This window comes from Dipodomys ordii, unplaced genomic scaffold (assembly GCF_000151885.1).
Source record: "Dipodomys ordii isolate 6190 unplaced genomic scaffold, Dord_2.0 Scaffold141, whole genome shotgun sequence".
Classification (NCBI taxonomy): Eukaryota; Metazoa; Chordata; class Mammalia; order Rodentia; family Heteromyidae; genus Dipodomys; species Dipodomys ordii.
Window position 1 is genome coordinate 941,117 of NW_012267357.1, and position 16,562 is coordinate 957,678.

Consider the following 16,562-nt stretch of genomic DNA (forward strand, 5'->3'; position numbering starts at 1 on the left):
GGGACAACTCCCAGAACTGCCTTCTGCCCCTGGTGGCTGGCTAAGATCCTGACAAGTGGGTAGTAAAAGGGGAGGAGTGGGACCCTAGAAGTAGGGGTGCAGCCTATGGACAGATCCCTACAAAGGGGAACCCCTTTCGAGACCCCTATTCTTCCATGATGACCAGAAGAGCCTCCTTTGCTTGAAGAACTGGAGCCCCTGCCCTGGGGAGAGGGTGGTGCTGCCCTCTAAGATGCTGTTGACCTCACGTTCCTCCCCCCCCTCCACCCCACATCTAGCTAGATGTCACAGCCAGCATGCAGAGTTGGGGTATCCATGCAGAGAGTTAGCAGCAGCCGGCCTGATGTCTCCAGCTTAAATCAACAAAAATCTGGGGAGCATGTGTGGCATGGAATGAAAGGTATGGGGACCAGGTGATTGGAGTGTGAAACAAGTCAGGTTATTAATTGAGACAACCACAGTGCTGGGGATGTGGGTTCAGTGTTGGGAGCTCCAGAGCTAGAAAGAGCTGATAGCAGGGTTGGTGGCAAGTTGTCTTAAGCATACTCCAGCTGGGTGCTGGTAAGCTCATAACGTGTAATCCTAGCTATTCAGGATGCTGACATTTGAGGATCGTGGTTCGAAACCAGCCCATGCAGGAAAGTCCATGAGACTTAATTGTGCCTTCAGTGATAGTTTCTAGCTTTGAGCAAAAAAGCTCAGAGACAGCCCTCAGGCCCTGAGTTCAAGTCCCAGGACCAGGACATACTCATGTTGTTGCCTTGTCTGCCTGCCTTGATACCCAGAAGAGGGAGGGACCCTGCAGCTGGGGGACAGAATCCTGAGAGGAATTTGTTATGTGAGGCCTGCGCATCCCCCATACTGAAGGTGGAGATGCTGGGTGAGCCCAGCCTACTCAAAGAAGGCTTGGTGGTTATTCTCTGACCATCAGAAGTTATGGGGGGAGAGGCTGGAGGTATAGCTTAGGGATAGAGTGCTTGTCTTGCAGATATAAAACTCAGGATTCCAATCTCAGCACATGCGTACACACACATACATACAAAGTTACACACACAAGACAAAGTTACCATGGAAACTGTTGTCCCCAGCCTATGGTCACGGAAGGCAGTGAGCTGCCAGGCACCAGTGGCTCACCCCTGTAATCCTAGCATCTCAGGAGGTTGAGACCTGAAGGACCACAGTTCAAAGACAACCCAACCCAACCAGTAAAGTCCACAAGACTCTATCTCCAGTTCTCTAGCAAAAAGAAGGGCTGAAGGCATGGCTCAAATAGTAGAGCACCAATTGTTAGTAAGCAAGCCAAGCAAGTATGAGGCTGCTGAATGCAAGCCTCGATACTGGCAAATAAGTGCAATGGCGATCACTGGCCTAGCACAGCAGGGGTCAAGGAGGTGGCACTTAATTGCCAAAGACAAAGCTAGAGTGGGCCCCACAACAAGTGTGGCTTCACAGTCTAGACAGAAGAGTCTGAGTGGCAAAGACCTATGGCAGAGCTGGCAGACAGGAGTCTCTAGAAATGGAGTGAATGGGCCATGGATCAAAGTTGAATTGGTCTGCAGAAGCAGGTGCTTTGGGGATCTGGTAAGTAGAAGTCAGCCTGGCTCACCAGAACAGGTATGGCCCCTCAGCTACCGGCCCACACCCTCCAGCAAAGTGTTGGGAGGGTGGGGGGATCAGTTCCTTTGAGAGAAGACCTCTGCTACTATGCCAGCAGCACACACTGCCATCCTCCTCAAGCCTATCTGGGACCCCGCCCTGTCCCAAATGCTATCCTGTCACTGTGTCTGCCTCTCCTCAGACCCAGGAGCCCCTGGAGCCCCTAGAATCAGGACAAAAGCCCGTATTTCTCTCAAGAAGGTGGGGGCTGTACCTCACCCCTATCCCCTAGTACATTCCTGTGTCACAAACATGTTTCATAGGTCCAAGGTGTTGTGAATTGAACTAGGTTTGCTAAATGCAGAATTGTTCCCTTCTAGAATTTATTTTATTTATGGAGATATTTGTTGGTTCATTCATTAATTCATTTTGCAGTGCTAAGGATTGACTCCAGAGCCATTTACACACAGGTAAGCAATCAGTCACTTGGCATGCTCCCAGTCCTGATAGATTGATTGACTTGAGCCAGTACTGGGACTTGAACTCAGGGCATAGGCATTGCCCCTTAACTTTTTTGCTTAAATCTGATGATCTACCACTTGAGCCACAGCTCACTTCCTGTTTTGTTGTTGTTGTTGTTGTTATTGTTTTTGGGTCCAGTCATGGGGCCTGAACTCTGGGCCTGGGTGCTGTCCATCAGCTCTTCAGCTCAAGGCTAGCGCTCTACCACTTGAGCCACAGCGCCACTTCTGGCTTTTTTTCTTTTTGCTTATGTGGTGCTGAGGAATCGAACCCAGGGCCTCATGAATGCAAGGCAAGCGCTCTACCACTGAGCCACCTTCCCAGCCCTCACTTCCTGTTTTTTGGTGGTTAATTGGGGATAAAAGTCTCATAGGCTTTCCTGCCCTGGTTGGCTTTAAACTACAATCCTCAGATCTGTCGCCTGAGTGTGTGTGTGTGTGTGTGTGTGTGTGTGTGTGTGTGTGTGTGTTGATCTTAGGGCTTGAACTGAGGGCCTGGGCACTATTCCTTAGCTTTTTTTTTTTTGCTTTTTTTTTTTTTTTCTCAAGGCTAGTGCTCTACCACCTGAGCCACAGCCCCACTTCTGGTTTTTGGTGATTAATTAGTCAGGCATCAACAGCCCTTAAGCTCTGTGTGTGTGAAGCAGCCCTTGCTCCTCAGTTCATATGAGCCATGAACCCTGAGGTGGATAAGGGGGGCTGGTCCCCAGCCAAATTCATGGCCCCGTAGACATTACCAATATTATGTGGAAAGCTGGTAGCCTGGTCACTTATCTGAGCTCTTTCAAACAGCAGCTGAGCCAACTCTGGTAGAACACTAGAGTCCAAGGGTCTGGTCTGATGCACATCCAGACCTGACCTGGGGTAGCCAGGATCTTTTTCTTTTTTGGCAGTTGTGGGCTTAAACTCTGGGCCTGGGCCCTGTCCCTGGGCTCTTCAGCTCAAGGCGAGCATTCTACCACTTGAGCTACAGCACCACTTCCAGTTTTCTAGTGGTTAATTGGAGCTAAGAGTCTCACAGGCTTTCCTGTCTGGGCTGGTATTGAACGGTGATCCTCAGATCTCAGCCTCCTTAGTAGCTAAGATTACAGGCATGAGCCACTGGTGCCCAGCCAGCCAGGATCTTCTGATGGGAGATGCAGCTTGGGTTTTGTGGGGGGGGGGGGGGGGGGGTTTTGTTTTTGGGGTGTGTGTGTGTGTGTGTGTTGGTCAGGGGCTTGAAGGATGCTATCCTTCAGCTTCTTTTGCTCAAGGCTAGCACTCTACCACTTGAGCCACAGCTCTACTTTTGGCGTGTGTGTGTGTGTGTGTGTGTGTGTGTGTGTGTGTATGAGAAAGGTGGGGGGGAGAGAGATTAATTAGAGATAAGAGTCTCACAGGCTTTTCTGCCCCGCTTGGCTTTGAACTGCAATTCTCAGCTCTCAGTCTCCTGAGTAGCTAGATTGTAGGCGTGAGCCACAGGTGCCAAGCTTTTACTTCTGACTTTTTGCTAGCTAACTGGAGTTAAGAGTCTCTCAGATTTGGTTGCCTCTGCTAGCTTCGAACTGCAATTCTTGTATCTCAGCCTCCTGAATAGCTAGGATTAAAGGTGTGAGCTACCAGTGCCCGACCAGAAGTTACTCTAATATCGCACCATATGCAGTGACCAAACTAAGACTGTCATACTGTGGACATCAGTATGATGTCTTCCAAGCAAACATCTGCTTCCTCTCAGGTGGCAGGAATGAGGCCCAGAGCTATAGTCAAGGTGCTGAGCAGAAAGGACGTGTGGCCCAGAGACAGCACTCAAGGGTCTGTGTGCAGCATTCCTGGGGCCAGGCTGGGGGATGGTGGTTCTAGAAGGCGGGCAGCATGGGATCCCTAGCCCCACTGGTCATGCCCACAGCAAGACATCTTTCAGTGAGTCCAGTCCCATCAACTGAGAGGGATACATTTCATTCATCTACCTCCACATATCCATCTGTTACATACATTTTCTTTTTTTCCTTTTCTGTTCTTTTTTTTTTTTTTGGTTGTGGGTCTTGAACTCAGGTCCTGGTTACTGTGCCTGAGCCTCTTTGTGCTCAAGGCCATCTAGCGCTCTACCACTTGAGCCACAGCACCACTTCTGGCTTTTTCTACGTAGTTTGAGATAACTTTCACCTACTTTGCTGCCCAGGATAGATTTGAACCACAATCCTTAGATCTCAGCCTCCTGAATAGCTAGGATTACTATTGTAAGCTATCGGTGCCTGGCTTGTAACATTCTTTTCTGTAGTGAGGTAAGTAACTCACAGCCATAGGAAATCTGTGTCAGAAATGGTGATGAACATTTCTTCTTCAATGGTGACTCTGTTCCATGTATTCTGCCAGCATGTTCTTTCTGATTTGTGTTGTGTTGTGTTGTTGTCTGTTTTCTGTAGTCCAGACTGGCCTGGACCTCAAGATCCTCCTGCTTCAGCCTTTTGAGTACTGAGATTGCAGGCATCCACCACCACACCCAACCTTCCATTATGTTCTCATTGGAAGTGTTTCCTGATTCAGGAGGCAGGAAGGATATGGCCATTAGAAGTGGGGCTAAATTCCTTGCCTATCCCAATCCAAATGTTGCAGCTATGCAGCAGAACTTAAGCCTAGAGGGATTACTCAGGCATTGTCCCATGTCCCATTCCACATAGTAGTGGGCCTTCATGGCCAGTTGAGGTGACCTTGCAGTGTTCCATTTAGTAGTGTTGGTGGTGACCTAGGGTGGGATTCAGTTGCAGCTAAAATGCCTGTAAAGTCTCCCAGAACCGTCCAGCCCACAGGGCACCCCTGACCCAGGAACATCAGACCAGAATGGCCCCGTACATACAGCCAGAAGCTTGGCATTTTAAGCGTGTCCATCTATGGCCCTGCGCTGATGGCTGTCACCTGTAATCCTAGCTACTAAGGAGGATGAGATCTGAGGATCATGGTTCAAAGCCAACCTGTGGAAGGAAAGTCCATGAAACTCTTCTCTCCAATTAACCATCAAAAAACCCGAAGTGGAGCTGTGGCTCAAAGTGGTAGAGTGCTAGCCTTAACTGAAAAGCTCAGGGACAGTGTCCAGGCCTGAGTTCAAGTCCCAAGACTGACACACAAAATGAGTGTCCATGTGGTAAAACACCAGATGTCACCTCCAGAAAGGAACCTGCCACCAGAACTGAGAAATACCCACCTTGATGAGTGCCTCCATGGACAAAACTTATTCCACAGCTACCCTGAGACAGGTCCACCCAAACCCACTCAGCACCGTGGGTAGCCACTGTGCAACAGCTCCCTGCTGGTGGGTCCCTTGGGATAAGTGAGAGCACCAGAATGCAGTCTAGCAGCAGGTGACACGGAAGGGGGCCTGGACTCACACTCAGACACAGAGGACTCATTGGATGCCACTAGATTCCCCAAGGAAGGGAAAAAGTCCCTGCACAAAGCACTTAGGGGCCGCCATGCCCGCGGCTGGCTGTGCCGACGTGCACTGCGTGTCTCCACACTTCCCAGCAGTGGTGTTCTCTCAGGTGTTTCCCACCTCTGTCTGCCAAGAAGCCACAGAGCTCCCTCTGCACAAAAGGACTGTTTGCACAAAGCGCAAACATCCCTTCGGGGGGTTCTTTAGAAACGCTTGATTCTCAACTAGGTAGAACTTCATGCGGAACCTTAGCGTGGCAGATAATCTGGCATCGACGACAACATTCATGCTGAACTTGCCATGCACCTGTGCCCCGTGCAGGTGAGTTGCTAAGCTGAGCCAACCTGCCAGGCCCACCAGCTCTGACAACTCTGGAAGGGCACAATGGCGCCATGATCTGCCCAGGTTCCCTCCGCTCCAGAGTCTCCGTGTGCATGCCTGAGTTTCCAGCATCCCACCCCCTACCCCCCATTCCTGTGAGTCATGTCTGTGTTGGGCCTGGAAGGTCCTCTGTGTAGCTCACCTGATGAGGGCCTTCCAAGACTCCCACAATGCTTTGTCAGCAAGCTGTGGGTTGGCCCCCACCTTCCAGCTCTTGGGAGGCCTATGGGGAGCCAGGCAGGGGGGAAGGTGGGACCAGCCAGCCAACTTCTGCTAAGAGAGGAAGATGGTTCACCTGACCAACACCGGCTAACTACAAAAGATAATAAGCTTCTGTTCAGGGCATCTCCATAGACCCAGCCACCAAGTGAGGGATAGAACTATGGGCCATGAGGAATATGAGAACCATTAGAGGCAAAAGAGAGAGGCCGGGAGGCCGGGGAGGGGGGGCAGCAAGCTGGGTGTTGGTGACTCATTCCTACAATCCTAGCTACTCAGGAGGCTGAGATCTTAGGATCCTGGTTCGAAGCCAGCCTGGGCAGGAAAGTCTGTGAGATTTATTTCCAAATAACCAGTTAAAGGCCAGTGTGTAGGCATGGCCTTTTACTTGAGAGAAAAAGCTAAGCAAGAGAGTAAGCCCTTGAGTTCAAGACCTAGTACCAGTACACACACACACACACACACACACACACACACACACACACACGAGTAGTGGGTGCTCTTGGCCTATTTTCCCTCCCTTAGGCTATTTTTTTTGTACTGGTCCCAGGGCTTGAACCCAGGGTCTGGGCACTGAGTTTGATCAAGGCTAGCATTCTACCCTTTGAAGCACACCTCAGCTTCTGGTTTTTGTTGTTATTGGTGGTGGTGGTAAAGGTTAATTAGAGATAGGAGTCTCATGGACTTTGCTGCCCAGGCTAGCTTCAATCCACGATCCTCAGATCTCAGCCTCCTTAGTAGCTAGGAATACAGACGTGAGCCACCAGTGCCCACTCAAATAGGTTACTTTTTTTGATGGTGTGGTAGTACACATCTGTAATCTCAGCATTTAGGAGTCAGAGACAGGAGTATTGTGAGTTTGAGGCCAACCTAAGCTACACAGACCCTGGTCTCAGGAAAATAATAAATAAATAACAGCTTCCTAACAAAATCTGGAAGTGTGGCTCAAGTAGGAGCGTCCCAGGCTTGAATAAATAAAGCCAAACAGTAAAACTGCAACACCCTAAGTTCAAGCCCCGGTTCTAGCACAAAAATAAAACAAAATCATGGGGCTAGGAAGGTGGCTCAGTGGTAGAATGCTTGCCTTGCACACATGGGGTACTGAGTTCGATTCCTCAGCATCACATAAGCAGAAAAAGATGGAAGTGATGCTGTGGCTCAAGTGGTAGAGCGCTATCCTTGAGCTGAAGAGCTGAGGGACAGTGCCCAGGCCCAGAGTTCAGGCCCCATGACCAACAAAACGAAAAAAAAAAATCAAAACATTCCAGCCTTACTGGGGAACTGGGAGTGACAGCATGTGCAGACACAGTGACATTCTGTATGCATCCATACATCAGTTAAGTCTACCCTAGGCTCTGTCCTGGGCATCAGCATTGGGATTATGAGAACCACAGAGCCACAGACATCCGCAATTCTGCCATCGATGAGGAAAGTGTGTCTATTCTCACCTCAAATAATGGCTACTTCCAGCTAGCACCAGGGCTCACATCTGCAATCCCAGTCACACAGGAGGCTGAGATCTATAAGGACCATGGTTTGAAGATAGCCTGGACCAAAAAAAAAAAAAAATCATAGGAGACTCTTATCTCCAATTAACTACCAAAACGTCAGAAGTGGAGCTGTGACTTGTGGTGGAGCACCAGCCTTGAGCACAAAGCTAAGGGATAGTGCTCAGGGCCTGAGTTCAAGCCTCAGTACCAGCACCAAAAAAAAAAAAAAAGGCTACTTTAGAGATGCCCACCAGGGCTGAGCTCCAGAGCTTTCTGTGTGGATCCAAGGCAGACATCAAGGTGTCCCCACCACAGTCTGTCCAAACGGGCCACTCGAGGAAACATTTAAGTGGTGTGTAAGAAAGATAATGGGTATTTACACAAGCCCACAGGGCTGAGGCATGTGCGTTGTGTGACTTCTTGAATGTAGAATGTTGAGAAATTGGGTCACTTGGTCTCAACTTATTGCCATGATCTCTTACTGTATTCATCAGCCAGCCAAACTGACATGACACAGCCATTGTGCACCTGGAGGCTCCGGGCCAGGAACCCGGAAGGAGCCTGGCTCTGCGGTTTCTCTCCGCCTCATGCCAGCACCAGGGCTGAAAGATCCACTTCTTCCCCAGCCTCTTAACCTGGCACAGCACCGTGGCTAAGACCACCGGAAGAGGATGGTACAGTAGGAACTTGTGATACAAGTGCTTTTCCATCCCTCCCTCCCTCCTTTTCCTTCCTTCCTTCCTTTCTTTCTTCCTTTCTTCTTTCTTTCCTTCTTCAGGTACTGGAGCTTGAACTCTGGGCCTGGGCACTGTCCCTCAGCATTTCAGCTCAAGGCTAGCGCTCTACCACTTGAGCCACAGCACCACTTCCGGCTTTTTTTTTCTTTTTGCTTATGTGGTGCTGAGGAATCGAACCCAGGGCCTCTGGCATGCAAGGCAAGCGCTCTACCACTGAGCCACCTTCCCAACCCCACTTCCTACATTTTTGGCTATGTGGCACTGAGGAATCCAACCCAGGGCTTCGTGCTAGGCAGGCACTCCACCACTAAGTCATATTCCAGCCCTGTCTCTTAGCTTTTTCACTCAAAGTTAGCACTTTACCACTTGAGCCATAGCTTCACTTCCAGCTTTTTTTGGTGGTTAATTAGATAAGCCTCATGGACTTTTCTGTGTAGGCTGACTTTGAACCTCAATCCTCAGCTCTCAGCCTTCTGAGTAGCCAGGATTACAGGCATCCAACACAAGTGCCTTTCTTTCTCAGTGCAGTAGTTTCATGAGTGAAGCTTCTCAGATAGGGTTCCAATATCACATTCACAAAACTGGGGTTAAAAATATGACCATTCCTGGAGTTGTAGGAAGGAATACAGACCCCATCTCTTGGTGGAGGAAGGTCAAGGAAGGATTTTCTTTCTTTCTTTCTTTCTTTCTTTCTCTCTCTCTCTTTCTCTCTTTCCTTTTCTTTCTTTCTTTCTTTCTTTCTTTCTTTCTTTTCTTGTTGATTGTGGGGCCTGAACGCTGGGCCTGAGCGCTGTCCCTCAGCTCTTCAGCTCAAGGCTAGTGCTTTACCACTTGAGCCACAGCTCTGCTTCTGGCTTTTTCTGCTTATGTGGTACTGAGGAATCAAACCCAGGGCCTCATGCAAGCAAGGCAAGCACTCTACCACTGAGCCACCTTCCCAGCAGGATTTCTTTTGTAAAGTAAAAACCCATCCTTATTTCCCTTTGGACATCAAGAAACAGCCACCCCAGAAGCAAGTGAGATCCAGAAATTGAGGCAAGGAGCCAGGAGCAGTGTGGATGGGTCTCATGTACAGTCATTGGGAAGGTCCAGGCTTGTGCCTGCTCATGCAGGACAGCATATATGCCATATGCCATATCCCTCACTCACCCTGCTGGATGGGACAGGCAAAGGAAGGAGGAAGGAAAGAAGGAAGGAAGGAAGGAAGGAAGGAAGGAAGGAAGGAAGGAAGGAAGGGAGGGAGGGAGGAAGGGAGGGAGGGAGGGAGGGAAAGAGAAAGAGAAAGAAAGAAAAAGAGAAAGAGAAAGAGAAAGAGAAAGGAAGAGACAGAAAAAGTGAGGGGAAAAAGGACAAAGGGAGAGAGAAAGAGGAAAAAGAAATTGCTTGGTGTTTGGGAGGCTAAGATCTGAGGATTGCAATTCAAAGCCAGCCCAGGCAGAAAAGCCAAAGATAGTCTTATCTTCAATTAGCAAAATGCCAGAAGTAGAGATCTGTCTCAAATGGTAGAGTGCCTATCTAACAAACACAAGGCCTTTGCTAGGGAAAATTGAATGTCCACATGTAAAAGGGTAAAGCCTGATCCTTACCTCACACCATACTAAAAAATAATACAAAAAAGAATCAATCAACTCAACATAGGTCAAAGATCTAAACTTAAAAGTCTTAGAAGAAACCCATAGAGCAGAAGCTACATGGCTGTATTTGGCAGGGACTTTTTGGATATGATACCAAAAGGCCAACAAAACACAAATAAACAAAGCGGACTTGATGAGATTTGGAAAATTATATGGATCAGGGAAAGGAGTGAAATGCATTGAAATCACAAACTGGCATATTGGTGAAACCCCTTTGTGTAACTACTCAAAGATAAAATGAAGAAAGACAAAATATACATCAAATGACACAGTAAAAATAGTTCACACAGAGGGAGAAAGTATTTGCAAATCATGTGTCTGATAAGGATTAATATCCAGAGAACTCCACAAACGCAACAACAGCAAAAATTTTGACTTGACAGTGGTAGAAAAAGAGGGCTAAATGTAGCTTAAGTGATAGAAGCTGCCTGAACGGGTACAGGGTGAGAGATGCACATTTATAAAAATAATGATTTTTGTGTGTATGTTGATTCAAGAGCTTGAACTCGGGGCCTGGGCACAGACACTGAGCTTCTTTGGGTCAAGGCTAGAGCTCTACCACTCTGGTTTTTTCTGAGTAGTTTATTGGAGATAAGAGTCTCATGGACTTTCCTGCCCCAGCTGGCTTTGAACCACAATCCTCAGATCTCAGCTTCCTGAGAAGTTTGGATTACAGATGTGAGCCACCAGTGCCTGGGCTCTTATCTCCAAATAACCACCAAGGATCTGTGGCACATGTAATAGAGTGATAGACTTGAGCACAAAGCTCAGGGAAAGCACACAGGCCCAGGACAGACAGACAGACAACACACACACACACAAAGAGGTGTTGGGGGATGTTTCTTTTGTTATGTCCATAACATTTGAACTTGCAGTCTCAGCTGAATTAGGCTGTGACTATAAAAAGATCTGTGTATTGCATACTTACTAAACAAGTGTTTTGGAAATTTCAAACAAATCAAGGGAAAGTAGGGGTTCACACCTGTAACCTAGCTACTCAGAAGGCTGAGATCTGAGGATTGTGGTTTGAAACAAGCAGTAAAGTCCATGAGTCTCTTATCCCTAGAAATAGAGCTGTGGCTCAAGTGATAGGGCACTAGACTTAAGCAAAAAAGCTAAGGAACAGCAGCTTTTCCCTGAGTTTAAAACCTTAGTACCAGCACAAAAAAGAAAAAAAATATTCAATAAATTTATCTCTTTGGTATTCAGTTATGTGAGTTTGGGCTCTTTGTTTGTTTTTGGGTTATTTTGTTGTGTGTTTTGAGTGTGTGTGTTCCAGTCCTGGAATTTGAAGATAGGTCATTGTCCTTGAGCTTTTGTGCTCAAGGCTAGTGCTCTACCACTTGAGCCACAGCTCCCCTTCTGGCTTTTTGCAGGTTAATTAGATCAAACCAACCTGTACTAGTTGGGATTATAGGTATGACCCACTGGTGACCGGCTGAGTTTGGGTAAGTTTAAACAAAAGTTCTATCTATGATCCAGTAGGAAGCTGGGTCATAGAACTGGGAGCTCATATTTGTAATCCAAGATACTCAAGAGGCTGAAGCCTGGAGAATGGAAGTTTGGAGCTAAACTAGGCAAAATGTCCATCGTCAAAATAGCCAGCAAAAAACTTGGCTGGATGCATGGTTCAAGTGGTAGAGCACCAGCTGAATGAGCAGACCTTGTAAACTCAAGGCTTTGAGTTCAAACATCAGTACCAGAAAAAGAAAAAAAAAGAACAAAGAAAAGTTTTATTACTCAGTAAAATCCTCCCTTCCTTGTTGTGGCTGGCCCTTCCCACGCCTGCAGCCCTTGGCTTTGCTGATCAGACTTTTTTTTTTTTGTCTGCCGTGGGGCTTGAACTTTGGGCCAGAGCCCTGTCCCTCAGCTCTTCAGCTCAAGGCAAGTGCCCTACCACTTGAGCCACAGCACCACTTCTGGTTTTCTGAGTGGTTTATTGGAGATAAGAGTCTCACGGAGTTTCCTGCCTAGGCTGGCTTTGAACCACGATCCTCAGATCTCAGCCTCCTGAGTAGCTAGGATTACAGGTGTGAGCCACCAGCACCTAGCTTGATTGGATCTTTAGTCACTTGACTTTGCCCTTTCTAAGTGGCATATAAATGGAGTCCGACAGTGTTGTGCCACTTGGGCCAGGAATTCTTTACTCAATTCACGGAATCTCCCATAGGTTGCCTGCTTCAGCACTTGCTCTGTGGGCAACATTCTCTACTTGCCAGAGGCACAGCTGGGCTTTGCTTTGGTTTGGATAGAGGCTACTGTGGCCATTGGGCACATGTCTCTGGGTTTCTGTGCTTTTGTGAGATGTGCTTGCTGCACACAACCAACCTGATCACCTGCAGTGCTGCATGCCAGCCCCAGAGTTATCCCCAAAGAGCCACCGCCTGCCCCCAGCATGACAGTCAGGCCTGAGCAGGAGAGCAGGCAGGCTGGGCCTGAGGGAAACCTGAAGTTGTCAGTAACACTTTACTACTGCTGAGCCCCTAGGTCTACCCTACTGCCTACAGAAGCCTGCCCATCCTGAGGGCATCTTCTGTCCCTCCCTGAGGAAACATCAGTGCTTCTTGAGAAGATGCTATGACTTGTCACCTGGCAGTGTTGAAGGGCTCCTGAGCTGCACCTTAACCTGCAAGGGCAGACCCACCCCTAAGCAAGCATCTTTGTTGACTTCGTGTGTGTGTGTGTGTGTGTGTGTGTGTGTGTGTGTGTGTGTGTGTGTGTATGTTCCAGTCCTGGGGCTTGAACTCAGCTCCTGGATGCTGTCCATGAGCTTTGCTTTTTGTTTTTTTGGGGGGTATTTTGCTCAAAGCTAGTGTTCTACCACCTGAGCCACTGCTTTACTTCTGCCTTTTGGGGGATTACTTGGTGATAAGAGTCTCACAGACATTTCCTGCCCTGGCTGTCTTTGAACTGAGAATCCTTAGATCTCAGCCTCCTACGTAGCTAGGATTACAGGCATGAGCCACCAGCACCCAGCTCTTCATTGACCTCTTATTGAACCAAAGTTCCTAATAAAACTCTAGAGTACCAGACTGCTGGGAGGAAAAGACTCAGAGACAGAGCTAGAGAGGAAGGTGTGAATGTCCAGGAAGGAGCCTGGGTACTGAGAAGCTAGTGGGGCTTTCCAGCTGGTATTGGAGTGCCAGGATAGTGGGGATACAAACTCAATACCATACAGACCTGTCCATGAACATCTCCTGAGTGCAGCCAGTAGAACAAGAGTGGCTATCTCTAGGAATGGCCCCAATATTTTGTCCTCTATCCCCATAATACCATCCCCAGCCTTCCTAAGCTCCTTGAGGTCACCACACTACAGCTTGTCAGTTCCCTCAGACACCAAAGCCATTGATGCAGGCTGGCCAGCCCCACCAGTGAGTCTTGGTCCATCCAGAGGGCTATACAGAGGACCCAAGGAACTCTCAGCCCAGAAGAAGCAGCTCCACCCACCAAGGGGCAACTTGGAATCAAGCAGGCCTTAGGAGTTCCTGAGCTCAAAATATTTGGAGCTAGCGGGGTGCCAGTGGCTCACACCTGTAGAGTCTAGCTATTCAGGAGGCTGAGAGCTGAAGATCATGGTTCAAAGCCAGCTCAGTCAGGAAATTCCACAAGACTCTTATCTCCAGTGAACCACCAAAAAGCCAGAAGTGTGGGAATGGAAGGGAAAAACTGGAAGACAGACAGGGAAGGGGTGACATTGTCCAAAAAGAAATGTAATACCTGGGTGCTGATGGCTCAGATGTGTAATCCTAGCTACTCAGAAGGCTGACATCTGAGGATTGGGGTTCAAAGCCAGCCTGGGCAGGAAAGTCCAGGAGACTCTTATTTCCAATTAACTATTAGAAAACCAGAAGTGGCACTGTGGCTCAAATGGTGAACATTAACCTGAGTGAAAGAGTTCAGGGTCAGCGCCTAGGCCTTGAGTTCAAGCCCCATGAATGTATTCATTAGCAATGTACTCATTACCTGACTTACGTAACTGTAACCTCTCTGTACATAGTCTTCATAATGAGAATTTTTTAAAAATTAAAATTAAGAACAAAGCCAGAAGTGGAGCTGTGGCTCAAGTGGTAGAGTCCCAGTCTTGAGAAAAAGAAAAAATAAAATAAAAGCTAAACGATAGTGCCCAGGCCCTCTGCTCAAGCTCTAATACTAGCACACACAGAACAAGTTGTGGTAGAAGGCGGGTGGGTTGAGGTTAGAATGGCAGGAAGGAGTGGGGAGGGGTGGGGAAGATGGAATTTGTCCAGGAAAGGATAGAATCCATGTCTCAGAAGGGTGGGGCCCCCCTTAGGGGGGCTGAAGACAAAGCGGGGGAGCATTTGCAAGAGGTCTCCCAAGGCCAGATGCCACAGCCAGCAAGGATACACAAATATGCAGCTGAAAGAGAAGCCACGGCGCTCAGCTGTCACTCATCAGCTGGAGCTCTGCAGTTCCATGTGCGCCCAAGAACTTTCCAAACAGACTGAAGATCCTCCTCTCACTTTTGATAAAAAGGTACCCCAACTCCAGAGCTGGAATGTGAAAGAACAAAATGGGGAGGCCCTCTTAGCATATGCAAAGCCCTGACTTCAATCCCCTGCTCCTCAAGAAATACCTGCACACCTCAGAATTGGTGAATAGGGTGATGCACCCTGACCCCTCCCTGATGGGGTCTGTGCTGCAGGCTTGGGTCCTGGGCTGGCCCTGAGCACAGGAAGGAGGGCAGGGGCTGCTGAAAGGGGAGATTAAGTGTGATCACTCGAGTGACTGAAATCTGATAAAGGATGTGCACAATGCCATCTCCCCTTATAATTAAGATGATCATTTAATTACTGCTATTAAGACCTAAACAGAGCCCCACATGGACTGCTTTTAGATGAATACCTTTGGTTCGGTGTCCCACCCGCAGACCTGGCAGCATTACATAGGGACACACAGGCTGAAGGCTGCATCTCTCAGCCCATCTGGCTTGAAGTAATACAACAATCAGGAAAGGGAACTGAATCAAAGCACAATTTGTGGGTTCTTTCTTTCTCTTTCTTAAATTTTATTTTGCCTGTACTAGGGCTTCAGCTCAGGGCCTGGATGTTGCCCCTTAGTTTTGTCATTCAAGGCTCTACCACTTGAGCCATAGCTCTACTTCTAAGTTTTTGGTGGATTTTCCTGCCTGGGCTGGCTTTGAACCGCCTCAGATCTCAGCCTCCTGAGTAGCTAGGATTACCAAGTCTGAGCCACCCATACATGAGCTCATTTGTGGTTTTTGAAATAAAGAAAAAGTATGAGGTATCACCAAAAGAGGTCTACCTGACCTCCCCAGGGCTGGAGGCAGCCTGGGCCTGTGAGTCTACTGGTTCACATCTGGGCCAAAGGTAGGATGTAAGAGTGGCTTGAGAGATGGAAGAGGGGCAGATGGCGTAGCTAGTGTCCTAGACAAGGATATGATCTCACTGGAACCCACATGGAGAAGAGGAATGTGCAATATGAGTGGTCCAGCTGGCTTGTGGCTCATACCTGTAATCCTAGCTAGTCAGGAGGCTGAGATCTGAGGATCACAGGTTGAAGCCAACCCAGGCAAGAAAGTCTGTGAGACTCTTATCTCCAATTCAGTACCAAAAAGTGCAGGTAGAGTAGCTCAGGGATAGGGTTGAATCAAGCCAGGCCCAGCACCAAAAAAGAAAAGAAAAGAAAAGAAAAGGTCTAATGACAATGGCTTCCACGCCCCTCCCCTACTCACAGAGAACTTTCCATGCAGCATCATAATGTAAAAGGGAAACTAAGGCACAGAGCCTCCAGACACAGGCCATATCAGGTAGGCTGTGTTGGTACCTTGGCATCAGCCCCTGTAACCTAGAAGAGGCAACCTGGCCCTCACTCTCCACTCACCAAGGTGAGGCTCTGTTCACTCTGCTGCTTAGCCCTGGGCAGCTATGGACATGAGGAATTCTCCAGTGGGAGGGCTGCTTTGATCTGCAGCACACCTGGGGCTCATCTTCAATCATCTGTCATCAAGGGGATCCCACACACTCTGGGATTTCCCGTGCTGGAGAGCACTTCCCAGGGAGCCCTCTGAGCAGACAGGATCTGCTCAGTGTGGCCAGGGTCTCCTCTTCCCTTCAAAGCTCAAAGCACTCTGTTATTGTTGTTGTTTAAGACATTCAGCACACTCTTGCCTCTGCACCCCCAATTTTTCCCTCGGGAACCTCTATCATCAGCCCCTGGAGAAAACAGAGTTGTCACTCTCCCTTAGACAAAAGAAAAGAAGAGCAGGATGCTGATGGCTCAGGCCTAGCTACTCAGGAGGCTGAGATCTGAGGATCATGGTTTACAACCAGCTGGGGCAGGAAAGTCTGTGTGACTTTCTAGTTAACTCTAGTTAACCACCAAAAAGCTGAAAGTAGGACTGAGAATGTGGCTTAGAGGTAGAGTACTTGCTAAGCATGCATGAAGCCCTGGGTTTGATTCCTCAATACTTAATAAACAGAAAAGGCCAGAAGTGGTGCTATGGCTCAAGTAGTAGAGTGCTAACCTTGAGCAAAAGCTCAGGGACAGTGGTTAGGTCCTGAGTTCAAGCCCCAGGACTGGCAAAAAAAAAAAAAAAA